This window comes from Ursus arctos, unplaced genomic scaffold, assembly GCF_023065955.2.
Source record: "Ursus arctos isolate Adak ecotype North America unplaced genomic scaffold, UrsArc2.0 scaffold_30, whole genome shotgun sequence".
In the NCBI taxonomy this organism is placed as follows: domain Eukaryota; kingdom Metazoa; phylum Chordata; class Mammalia; order Carnivora; family Ursidae; genus Ursus; species Ursus arctos.
The window spans coordinates 15,677,146-15,690,247 of NW_026622986.1; the positions used below are offsets into that span (position 1 = coordinate 15,677,146).

General features: G+C 45.5%; 1 long non-coding RNA gene across 1 annotated transcript in view; it reads right to left on the reverse strand.

The window, feature by feature from the left end:
* Window positions 1-7,567, reverse strand: part of LOC130542158 (uncharacterized) — a 38,249-nt gene extending 30,682 nt beyond the window's left edge. Inside the window, exon 1 of the long non-coding RNA XR_008956513.1 lies at window positions 7,082-7,567. This is a non-coding gene — a long non-coding RNA (uncharacterized LOC130542158). The remainder of the gene's footprint in view (window positions 1-7,081) is intronic.
* Window positions 7,568-13,102: the final 5,535 nt, after the last annotated feature.

A 13,102-nucleotide genomic window follows, 5' to 3' on the forward strand; every position in this document is an offset into this window, starting at 1 on the left:
TTTCCTGGCTCCAGAAAAGCTACTCTAAACTAATGTAAATTGGACAAGGTCACAGAGAGTGCCAAGAACAGAACTGGTAACCTACAAGCACTAAACCCAAGGCTCTCTTTCTATTTCTAGAGCAAAAAATGGCACAACATAACATTTTTCTCTGTTACAGCAAAGCCATTTTGAGCACTTAGGACTGAAAAGACTGCCTGTTAAGTCAACTTTACAAGTTGCCCTGAGCTCAAGACTGCTCTGAGCTAGCAGGGATTACAAGCTGCAGAGTTTAGTATGGTAATTTTATAGAAATATAAGATAAAATACCAATATCCTGGTAGGACCCATAAAAACATCCTATCAGTTCAGCCAACAGTGCATTAAACAGGGACAGCCTATAATTAAACAATTAAGGGGCGTTATTTAGCACAAGCTGTTCCCAGCCCTCCGGATCGCTTTACAGGGATCGTTTTATTTAATTATTATTTTTTCAGGTAGTGCCTCTTTGGTTAATTGATATGGCTTCATAACTTCTCCTCAGGACAACCTGTGAGAATAGTCATGTTAAGATAAGCAAGAAGAAAACCCAGTAGCAAGAGACAAGAAAAAGAAAAGTAGTGAAAATCCAACCTGCATGATCAACTAGATGATGTGTAAAGTCTTTCTCACTTTCCTCTCATGTTCCTGTTCTTAATCCTGACTTCAGCAGGTTACTCCATTAAGAAACAATGTTTCAGAAACAGCTCGGTTTTCCAGTCTGGCCCCGATCTCCACTTTTGGCCCCTGGAATGCCACTCTTCCTAGCCTCCTGCTGACAGTGCCATTTAAGAAATACAATGTGACTCCTTAGAAGACCCTTGCCCCATTTAGGAAGGACTCGCATGGATGGACAGCATGATAAAATGTGTTATGTCACCCCAAGGATGGACCTTACCCCAGCAACCTTCCAGAAGCCCCAGGTCAGAAGGTATTTCAAGGAAATGATTAGGCCATATCTTGGAGAGATAACTGCATTTTCTTTCCTAATTATTTCTAGCAGCAGATGTAAACAACCCCTGGGACTCCCTCAAGGTCATTTCCAAGTATAACAGCTGAGGATCCTGGCAGAATTCTGCCTCTCACCACAATCCTGACCAAAGGGAAGACTGAATGGCCAGGAGACCATAGATGACACCATAAGAATAACGTCTTACACTAATTAAGCATGTACTGCGTGCCAGGTGCACAGAGAAACACAAAACATACTTGAATAGGATATATGGTATTTATAGTCACAAGAGATAAAAGGGAAATTAGTGTAAGAAAGAGGAATTAAAACTTAAGAGGGGTGTAATCTTAAATTAGGGTAATCAAAAGAAGCCCTATTGAGAAGAGGAATGTAAGAAAAGATTTGAAGAGGAGCGCCTGGGTGGCTCCATCAGTTAAGCAATTGACCCTTGATTTCAGTTTAGGTCATGATCTCGGGGTCATGAGGTCAAGACCCCGGAGGGGCTCTGCACTGAGGTGGAGCCTGCTCAAAGATTCTCTCTCTCTCCTCTCCCACCCCACACCCCCCACCCCCCACCGGGCTCACATGCTCTCATGCTCGGTCACTCGGTCACTCGCTCTCTCTCTCTCTCTCTCAAAAAAAAAAAAAAAAAAAAAAAAAGATTTGAAGGGTGTGAAAGAGTGCCAAGCAGGTGTTCAGGGGAGAGCATTCCAGACAAAGGGTAGAACAAGTTCAAAGTAGCTTAGGAGAGAGGGAGAGAGGGTATGTGGTATGTTACAGGAACAGGAAGGCAGGAAGGACATCTGACATCAGTACGGCAGAAACACAGTGATTGTGGGGAAGGAGAAGAAGTCAGGAGGGCTAGAAGGGGCCAGATCATTTTCTTTACTCTGAAAGAAATGGAAAGGTGTAAATGAAACGTGAGAGTAAGATGGGAGGATGTAAAATGTAAGCAGAGGAGTAGTGTGACCTGACGTCGGTGTTGCTAATATTGCTCTGGCTGTGTGTTGAACCTAGACTCTGGTGGGGGGCAAGAATGGAAGCAGGGAGAAAAGTAAGAAGGCCACTGCAATAATCCAGGTAAGAAATGGCAGAGGCTTCACCCAGGCTGGTAGCAAGGCAGGTGGTGAGAACCGGTCAGATTTGGAATATATCTTGAAGGCATGGCAGTGAGATTTGTGAATGCGTTAAATGCTAGCTGGGAAAGAAAGAGGAGTCAAGGATGACTCCAAAGTTTTTGGTCCAAGTCACCAGACAGTGGAGCTGCCACCTGCTGAAAGGAGTGAAGGACAGAAGTGGGTTCGGGGAAGGAGCATTTCAGGGTCCCAACTATCCAGAAAGTGATATGCAAAGAGAACAGCATTTTACATCCAGAATCTTTAGAAGGACATGGCTCTCACATTAAGAATTCCAATTCTACCTAATTGATACCTCCCTCCTTCTCTCTGTCATTATATACTCACTCACTCACTTACTCATTCATTCATTCCCTTATTCAACAAATGTTTACTGAGTGTTTATTCCATGCCAAATGGTATGCTCTGTCTTAGACATGCAGCAAGCAAGAAATACGTGGTTCCTTTCCTTATAAAACTTACAACCTAAAGTGGAAGCAATAAACAATTATGCAAATATCCATACCTATATACAAAACAAAACAAAAATTTCCAAATAAATAAACAAAGGCGTTGAGAACTTAAGTAGTTGCCAATGGTTGCAGAGCTGGGGAGAGACAAGGTGAGAACTTAAACGGAAGTGGTCTCTCTGCAGAGCCCACACGCTTATGTTAACAGAGCGATCAAACACCAGACACTGGAGTTCAGTGGAGACAGAACCCAGCAGCCAAGGAGAATCAGAACTCCACCTGAAGTCCTGCACAATGGCTGTAATAGGACTCTCACAGAACCTTTTCCAGGCCAGTGTGCCATCATCTATAAGACAATCTATATAAAGACCAGATGATCTCTAAAGCCCCTTCTGGCTCTGAAACTATGATCTTATGAGGCACAGTGGGGTCAAAATGTAGAAAGTAGATGTGGGAGGCACCCAATCCAAACTTGACTTACTCCGCAGTTTTCCCTGGGTCTAGACCTGTGTGTGAGGCTGGAACTCATGGACCCCTGACCAAGTCCTTCACTGTTCTGTCCTGTGGAAGGACCCGGAAAAGCAGCAGGAACAGAGCTAGGAGGAGGTTAGCAGGTGGGACCCCTCTCAGAGGTGGGACCAAGAAGAGGATGTGAGTGGAGGGAGAGAAAAGAGGAAATCCAAGGATAGCAGATCCATGCTGTTGCCCCCGTGTTTAGGTACTCTGAGGGCATGATTTCTTGTCAGTCCTACAATGGACAATATATAGGATTCCTATGCATATGAGTGTGATCCTGGGAAATTTAGATCCTTCACATTTCTAGGCCCCAATTTTCTCACCTGCAAAAACAAGGCTAGATAATTTCTAAGCTCAGTAATCTATGACCTCATACTCCTGTAACCGCAGCATCTCTGTACCCTAACTACATTTCCAAGATAAAGTCCTGCCCTTTAGAATGTACTCCTTATCAAATCTACAAGTTTCATTCCAAGAGTCATTTGATCTAACAGTGCAATTCTAACAATAATTCAAGTCAGATATCCACCACAGAAGAAACATTTCAGTGTTTGGTTAAAGAATCCCAAGGTTCAGCTACCTTTTTTAGTATTTATTTATATTTACTTCTAAAATACAATTTTTAATCACCGTACGTTGTCCACAATCACAATACTCTTCCTAGAACTCTGATAATGTCCTAAAACATCTTCAAAATACTTAATAATGGAAAATATGGGTTATTTTCTATTTATTAAATACACATTGTTTGTCAGCGTTGGTGTACTAAATTAATGACATCAACCACATAATACAATGTCTAAAAATAGCACACCCTACATTGACATATTCTGATTTTAAATGCCTAATTAAGTCATTGAAATGAAATAATCTTGTTTCATACGTAGAGAAAATGAAGTTTATAAAAATTCTAGAATGGACCCAGCTCACATAGCACTAAAAAGCTCCAATAACTAAACCAGGATTAGTGCATAAACACTCTTGACTCAAACCACCAAATTATTATTACTGTTGACAAATACTGGTTTAAAAAAAAGTAAGTTATTCTATTGTACACAGAATAAAAAAACGTGAAGTTTTAGTTTCCTGGTAAAAATAATAAAATTAAATTAATGGGGATAAAACCCTTATCACTCGGGCGCTTGGGTGGCTTAGTTGGTGAAGCGACTGCCTTTAGCTCAGGTCAGGATCCTGGAGTCCCAGGCAGCCGGCTCCCTGCTCAGCAGGGAGTCTGCTTCTCCCTCTGACCCTCCCCCCTCTCATGCTTCTCTCATGCTCGCTCTCATTCTCTCTCTCTCAAATAAATAAATAAAATCTTTAAAAAAAACCCTTATCATTCACCTGGGAATTTACCACCTTCTACTTGTGTAAAGAGTTCAATTACTTAAGCCAAGGAGAGTTTGCATATGTGTTTAATCTTAATTGGTAAAATCTATGTATAAATATCTTAATCAAGTTTAAATTAAATATGGTTAAAATGCACGAGTAGAAATTTGCTTATTAAATAGCAAAATATTATAGGACTTTTGAAGGAATTGTTTTGGTAATTCTAAAGTATGTTTCTATCAACCTGTTCACCTACCCTAGACAATCCAAATCACCATATTACCAACACATTCACGTGAACACCACATCATGACCTCCATACAGTAATTAACTGAGTCCTTGTTCTAAAAACATTACTAATCCAAAGATCCACAGAGAGGCAAGTATTTCAGAGAGAACTGAGTTGGGTGCTGCTAATTTCCATTGGGTTACCATGGAAGACAAAAGTTGTTTGTTAAAGAATATATACTTCTAAATGCTCATGAGCCCTACCTTTTTTTTTTTCTCTTGCCCTCTCCAGCTCCCTTGATTTCTTTCCCTTTTAACTCATTCTCTTTCTTCTTTAATGTTCCCCCAAGACAGTAGCCTCCCACCCCTTACACATGGGTTCACTTTCCAACGCTTCAGTTACCCGCAGACGTTTGGTCAAAAGGTCAGTAGTAGCCTAATGCAGCATCACAATGACTTCATCTCATTGGGAGGTACTTTATCATCTCACGTCATCACAAGAAGAAGGATGAGTCCAGTACAGTAAGATATTTTGAGAGAGAGACCACATTCACTTAACTTTATTGCAGTACATTGTTATAAGTGTTCTATTTTATTATGTTACTGTTAATCTCTTACTTGCATAATTTACAAATCAAGCTTTCTCATAAGTATGTATATATAGGAAAAAACACAGTATATATAGGGTTTAGTACTATCTCCAAAGTTTTCAGACATCTACTGGGGGTCTGGGAAGTATCTCCTCCCCTACCCATAAGGGGGGACTACTATACAGCATGATTATCTTTCTTTAGGACACTATTCACTATGAATAATTTATCCCTTCATCTATTCATTTAGCAGACTTTATTGATGACCTACTATGTGCTTGGCACAGTGTTGGCCTCTGAGCATCAAACATGAACAATAGTGTCCCTGCCTTCAGCGAGGATGAAATATAGCAGATGCTGGGCCCCGTGGTTAATGAGCCTCGAGTGAGTCCCTGTGGTGAAAACCAGGTAGCACCTGCCCTTTCCTGTAGGACGTGTATGTTTCCCATCTTCTTTCCCAATCACTGCTCTTACAGACTGTGAGCTCCCTGAGTCCCAGAACCACACATCAGTCATTTCTATTGCCCCGGCATCTAACACAGTGCCCGGCACATATTGGGCCTTATAAAGTGTTCCGCATGAATAAATGAATGAATCTGAGTAAATGAAACTGGGTAATCAGGACGCATCGTGAATGACTTCTTAAAAGATGGGATTTAATTAACCATCTCCTTCTTCCCCCAAAGTGGATCTACCCTGAATACCAGAAGCTGGGTGGGATCCCGGTTTCCCAGGCACAGACAGTCCTACTCTGGAAGAAGATGCCACTTGCCTTCCCCGAATAATCGCATCACGTTTTGTACAAAATTCCCTGAGAACCCTCCCCAGGTGAGAAGAGGGTGGACGAGCCAGCCCGCGGCGCCCTCGCCTGCCCTCTGCGGGCCTCTGCTCCGAGGGAGGCGCGCGGCTTCCAGGAACTTTTTTTCCCCATTAGAAGTTTGGTCAGTTAAAGGATAGAACCTCTTTCGGGAGTCCGGTTAGAGATGAGAGAGCCAGAAAGAGCTGAACGTGCCCAGAGAACGAGCGCGCAAAGCTAGGGTCTCGGGCAAGCCCGGTGGCGCCCGGCCCTTGCTGCGGCGCGGAAGAGCCCGCAGACTCGGGGGGACAGGCGGAGGCGCAGCGGGGAGCAGCCCGAGGCCCGCTGCCGCCGGTCGGCCTCTCCGAGCGCGCTCGCCCTCGGAGAAGCCGCGCAATGACGAACACTCGCCACCGAGGCTCCAGAGACGCCCAACAGCAACTGCAACGACCTGAAGCTTCACACCCGACTCCTCCCTCGACCGGGGTCTCCCCCGTCGTGGCTGGAGTGTCTCAGAGGACCCCAAACCTCGAGCTCCGAGCGCCGCGTCGGGACTCGCCGGCGTCCCCACCCTCCAGCGTCGCCGCCTCGCGCCGGCTCCTCGCTCCTCTTGCCCCCGTCGTCCAGCGTCCGGAAGCGCGGTGGCCTCACCGCAGCCCCGGGTGAGAAGCCACGCAACATCCTAGTCGCACTGTTTGCAGCCTCTGACAAGCCCCCGTCTCGCCACTCCAGGGGGGCACGCCAAGGTCACCAGAATAGGTGTGACTACCTCCACCTTCACCGCCCCCCAGATCCCTTCCTTTCTGAGGTCTCAGGGTCGGGTTCCTTTCGCGTCCCTCACCCCAGCTGGGGTCTCCTCCTCTGGCACCCCCTCACCCCGTCGAGATCCCTCCCTGCCTTTGCCCTCCCGGGGTCTCCTCGCCCCTCTGGTAGCGCTCACTTTCTCTCCAGGGCGAGACTGCCCCGTAAGTCTGCCCTCCGTATCCTCAGAGAACAAGGGAAGGAGATGTGCCTCCCACTCGCTCAAGGGGAGCGGCGGGGAAACCGACGCAAACTTCTGCTGCACTTACTTCGGGCCGAGGCTGCCGCCCCCTCGCCTCGCCGCTCTCTCCCACAGGCAGCTGCTCGGCGGCGACCTGGAGCCACCACGCTCGCATTCCCCACACCCGCGCAGCTGCGAAATGCGCAGGACTGGGGGTCTCTCCCGGGCGAGCGCGCCCAGGACCGGAGTTCCGCGGCCGACGTTCGGCCGCCGCGCTCAGCTGCGTGCTGGGCAGCGGCCGCCTCCAGCAGCCCGGGGAGGCTGCGCACGGCGCCGCGCGCCCGCTCCTCCGCCGGGTCGTTTCTGTCCGAGTTGCAGTTTCAGGGCATGCCAGGACTGCAGCACCCTCTCCGTCCTCCCCCGGTAACGACTTTCAATTCACCTGGAGGCTCGCGACGCTCCCCCGCTGGCGGGCAGCGTGACAGCGGGTGCAGAGGAGAGGGAGGAGCGCGGGAGCGGCGCCTGCCCGAGTGCGCCTCCAGCTTCCTAGGCGAGGAGCGCGCAACCCTCTCCAGCCGCTCTCCTCGGGACTGCAGTCCTGACGTCACCCCACCCCCCCCAACCCCGCGGAGGAGCGGCTTTGGAGGGTGGGGTGCCGGGAACGAGGACGCGGGAGTGTGAGCGGGAGTGTGAGCGCGTGTGTGTGCACGCGCGCGTGTGCCTCGCGAGGCTGGGGACTGGTCGGAACCGCAGCTGGATCTGCGACGAGCCAGAAACCGAGCTCCCGGCAAACAGGCGCCGAGGGGCTGCTGCGAACAACCGGGGGCGCTCGCTTCCAGGTTGGGGCGAGGATACTACCCGCGGCGAGTTTGAAGGCGACCAAAGGAAAGGGATTAATGCGATAGGGGCGGTGGGAGAGCGGGAGTTGGGCACTCTCTTCCCCGAAGTTGCAGGATGCTCTGGACGCCTTTAAAAATCTGCGCTGGAGGTTTAGGAGAAAGAGAGGAGTAAACCGTGCGGGAGGGTTGATTTTCACCTCCTATAGGAAGGAGGCGGGGAAGTGTCCTCTCAGGGTCCTCCGCTCCCGCCCAGAGATCCTAGGAAGGAGCCCGCTTTGGTCCGCCAAGGGTGCGTGTCGCCTGCTCTGAGCAGACAGCCAGCCCGCTGCCGCTGTGTAACTGAGAAGTTGCTGCAAAGGGATCAAGGGGACGGGGCCTTAACCCACCCAATTCCCCGCCCTGCGTGAACCTGGGGGAGTTTCCGCCACCGCTGGACGAAGGCACTCGGAACCGGAGAAAGGGGTCAAGTCCCAGACTGGGCGCTAGATGCGCGATACCCTGCCCTTGGGTTCTGGGTCTGAGGCTGCGATGGTCAGAACTCTGCGCAGAGTCCCTAGAGATCATCAAGGTTAGGCCACAGTTTGAGCCTTTGCCACACCAAATCCTTAAATCTTGAAAGAGACTTAGGTAGCCACCCAACTTTCCTCATTCTCTGAAGTTCACCTGGGGACCAAACATAGAAGACAATTTCTGCGAAAGAACCAAATGAGGGATCTTCAAGAGGTTCTGGGATGGCTCAAGTTGTCCCTGGAGGAATTGTCCCTTAGCAGCGACCCAGCCATCTTTGGGGCAGATGCCTGGCTCCGTGCGCCTGCAGCGCTCTGCACCGCTCTTCACCGCGAGGTTGTGCCCCGCTGGGAGTGCCCGCCGCCCGCCGCCTCCCGGCTGGAGCAAAATGTACAATGCGCTCCCTCCGAGGCCGGATCCGCTGTCAGCAGCGAGACTTCAGGTGCGCACTGCAGTGACCGCAGGAGCAGCGAGCGATTTTACCCTAGTTGAGTGGCAGGGATTTTTAACGCCAGCGTCTTCCTTCCTGAACACTCATTTCTGAGATGCCTCGTATTCATTAAAATACTTGCTTAAAATGGAAAGGGTGAAGGGTGGGAAGCGGGAAGTAAACAGAATGGGAGAAAAAGATCCCCTGTCCACAAGCTTTTCAAGTTACTAAAAGTAGGCTCAGTCCTACTTAAAGCAGCAGAAATTTTCATTGCATTCTTGAATCTTGACAGAATAGAAGAAAGTTTGGGATCTTGGTCTACTGCCTCAGATTGAAAAGTCTCGGGAATTCCCACATTTGAAAATTAGAATTCTAGCTAATCAGACAATATATGGATAATCTTAACTATGAGTCGGATTTAACAAATAGAATCATCAAATAACTGAAGATGCGGCATGTTCCTAATTAAAAGAACAGGAAGTTTTCAGAGAAGGACGTCGAGTATCAGCTCCCAGGTCCTCTTGAAAAAATGGTCCTCTTTTTAAATATATAAGTTGGAAAACACCCTGTCATCACAAAGCAATTACATAACTAGATCCTAATTATGCATGTTTCAGAAACAGTGATTCTTCAGTAGGAATGACTGTTCCTGAAAATGTTAATTCAGATTAACCGTGGGAATAAGCAAGTCATTGAAAAAGGAATGGTTTGAAAACAAGTTTGTGAAGTGGCAGCTAAACTGGTATGTATGAACCTTCTAAATTGGGGCACAATTTTGCTTCCTAGTGGTCTATGTCAACAGCTGATTAGTAATGCTATCTTAGCAGGTAGGACAGCTGGCTGACATAGCCAAGGTAAGTAATGGCTATTTAATGTGGCAGGCCTAAGTACTCCTTCCTTGATTTCTTTCCTATTATATTCTGTTCACAGCTCCAGGATAACTTTTTTTTTTTCACATTCTAATGTGATCGGTTGTTTGCAGGTCTGTCTCCCTTCTAGATTTAAAATCTCCTTCAGAGCAGGAATTTGGTCTTTCTTTCCATAGCACCCAGCACAGTGCCTGGTAAATGATAGGCACTTAATAAATACACGTTGACTGAATTAACTGCTTTTTAAAGAGTATAAAATAACTACATGTTAAAATCTATGTGTTCCAAACTGTCTCATGCCAGGTATGCGAAACTATATATATACTTATATATGAAATGAAAAAGAGAGGAAAAACTCATTTCTCAAAAGGATAACTGTCAATGGCTGAATTGGAGTTTAAATTGTCCAGAGAAACATCCCTTGCTGATCTTACCCTATGAGAGTTCTTTCATGTTTTTCAGTTGACATTTACATGTTCTAAGTTTGGTGTCTGGAACGCAGAAGCATTGTCCAAAGTGCATTACATATATTTTCCCATTGGTCAGAAAGCAGCAAATTATTTAAGTTGGATGTATGCATTCCTGATAAGTTAAAAACTGTTAGCTCAGCTTGCCTTGAACTTTGCCCTAATCAGCGTGAGCACAGCTCACTCGGGTCCAGGCACTGCCAATATGGCCCAATAGGCTGCAGACCAATGCTTCTGTGACCATGCTCTCAAACAGAGATCACCTGTGGCCAGGCAGTTCAATTATCAGGCACAGTCCAGGAACCAGGTGGAAAATTATCTACATGTACCCACCAATCCATAGTTACCATAGAGTCAGAATACCAGGTTTACAGAGAAGGAATAGCTCTGTTGGGAGGCAGGGTGGGGGTTTTTCAGAGGGGGCACTTTTTAAATATAACAGTAGCTTTTTATCACACACTTTGTAGCCATTAAATCCTCTAAACCAAACCTTTTAGCAAATAAATGTTGGCAAAACTATGGAGACTCATAATTCTGTTTTACTGGAAGCCATCTCCTGAGCAAAACAAGCTCTGTGATTCAACTTCTCATTTTCTGCAACAACAGAAAATTCAAAGGGATACATGTACCCCTCTGTTTATTGCAGCATTATTTACAATCCCCAAGATGATACGAAAGTAGCCCAAATGCCCACAGATTGATGAATGGGTAAAGAAGATGTGGGATGTATATGTATGTGTGTGTATGTATGTGAGTGTACATATATACATATGTATATACATATATACACACACAGTGGAATATTACTCAACCATAGAAAAGAATGGAAACTTGCCATTTGCAATGAGCTATAGAGTATAATGCTGAGCAAAATAAGTCAGAGAAAGACAAATGCCATATGATTTCACTCATATGTGGAACTTAAGAAACAAACGAGCAAAGGGGAAAAAATAAGAGAAAGAGAGAGACAAGCCAAGACACAGACTCTTCACTACAGAGAACAAACTGATAGTTACCAGAGGGGAGGTGGGCAGGGGGATGGGTGAAATAGGTGATGGGGATTAAGGAGGGTACTTGTCCTGATGAGCACAGGGTGTCCTATGGAAGTGTTGAGTCACTATACTGTATACTTGAAATGAATAGAACACTGTTTTTTTAACTGGAATTGAAATAAAAACCTAAAAGAAATGAAAAATGAAAAAAAATTATTTCACATAGGGCTTACCTAAAAAAACCAGTTAATGCATGTGTCTTGTGGGGTACCTGGGTGACTCAGTCGGTTAAACGTCTGCTTTCAGCTCAGGTCATGATCCCAGGGTCCTGGGATCGAGCCCCAAGTTAGGCTCTGTGCTCAGCACAGAGTCTGTTTGTCCTTTCTCCCTCAGCCCCTCCCCCCATGCACTCCCTCTCTCTCTCTCTCTCTCTCAAATAAACAAATAAAATCTTTTTAAAAAAACACATATGTCTTGTATATATTTATTCTATGCATTTATAAAGAGAGATTATGGTCAAAATAATTTTAACAAATCTGTCCAATTATGTAGATACATTTTTAAAAAGACATATAAAGAGCCTAAAATAGCCCATGATAAAGAAAGCATCAAAAATTGTAAACATTTGTTTTTAGGACATAGTAAAACTGCTATAAAACACTGGACTTTTCCTGTAGCTTCTCTCAGGACTTGGATTTGCTGTTAATATTTTATGCCTCATGATATATTAATAGCTTTGTATTTGAACTCTCTAGTTTTGTATAGTATCTTCTAATCCTGGTAAAGTCAGAATCTAAGGGGCTGATTTCTTTTAAGAAGTAAAGTCCTAAACTGATGAATTTGAGTTTCAAAAATGTCATAGCCAAAACAAGTAGTTCGCATAATATATTTATAAATAGTACTCCTGAAGTACCATTGCAGATTAACAATAATTTTGTGATAAAAATTGGATTTGGATGGTGTTACTAAATTTTAAAATATTACAACATTTAACTTACACATGTGTTCATATGTTATAATGATACTCTGCCATAGCTTTTCAGATAGGATTTAGACCATCCCTGTATCTGCTTTTTCATGAATTATGGACTACTCATCCTAAACGGACTACATTGACATCAAAGACCATTTTTGTCATGTTATAAAGCCTAAGGAGAAATAGTAAAGAGTCAGGTTGTTGTTCTCCATTCAAATTTTAGGGAGGGCTTCCTCAAAGGGTAGGTTTTAAGGGTTTTTTTAAGGGGTGCTTTTATATGCCGATTTGCTGATATGTGAACACAATGCTGCTAGCTACAGTTTTCATTTTTCCCATTACTGGTATCAAGTCAAGAAAAGTCTTGGCCAAGAGAATAGATTTAGAAGGTCAAGTACCTATCAGACTTGGTTCCTGGCCTCAAAGAGCCTACCATCTGGTAAATTTCCGCTTTCCACGTGAATGCCTGTGAGTTATGCTGGGATCTACGGATCCAAACATTTGTACGTGGGCAACTAGGGAAGGACTGAATATATAAGAGTCAATTAGGATTTCTTTTTTTTTTTTTTTAAGATTTTATTTATTTATTTATTTGACAGAGACAGCCAGCCAGCGAGAGAGAGAACACAAGCAGGGGGAGTGGGAGAGGAAGAAGCAGGCTCCTAGCGGAAGAGCCTGATGTGGGGCTCGATCCCACAATGCCGGGATCACGCCCTGAGCCGAAGGCAGACGCTTAACCGCTGCGCCACCCAGGCGCCCTTCTAGTAGGATTTCTTAAGTGGCATCGGGAAGTCTTTAAGCGGATGCAGTTACAGTGCTTTGATTCTCCCTGAGTTGTGTGGAGCAGCTTCAATCTAAGTCTGAAAGTACACTTGCTTTAATCCTTTAGTCCTTCTAGAGCACTTATTTCTTTAACCCCATTTCCTGCCTGGTCTCCTCCCACTTCTGCACAGAGTAGTTTTGTTTTGTTTTGTTTCGTATCATGCAGATTGTCTACTGCAAGCAATTAGAACTTAGGCACCTCTGGGCGGA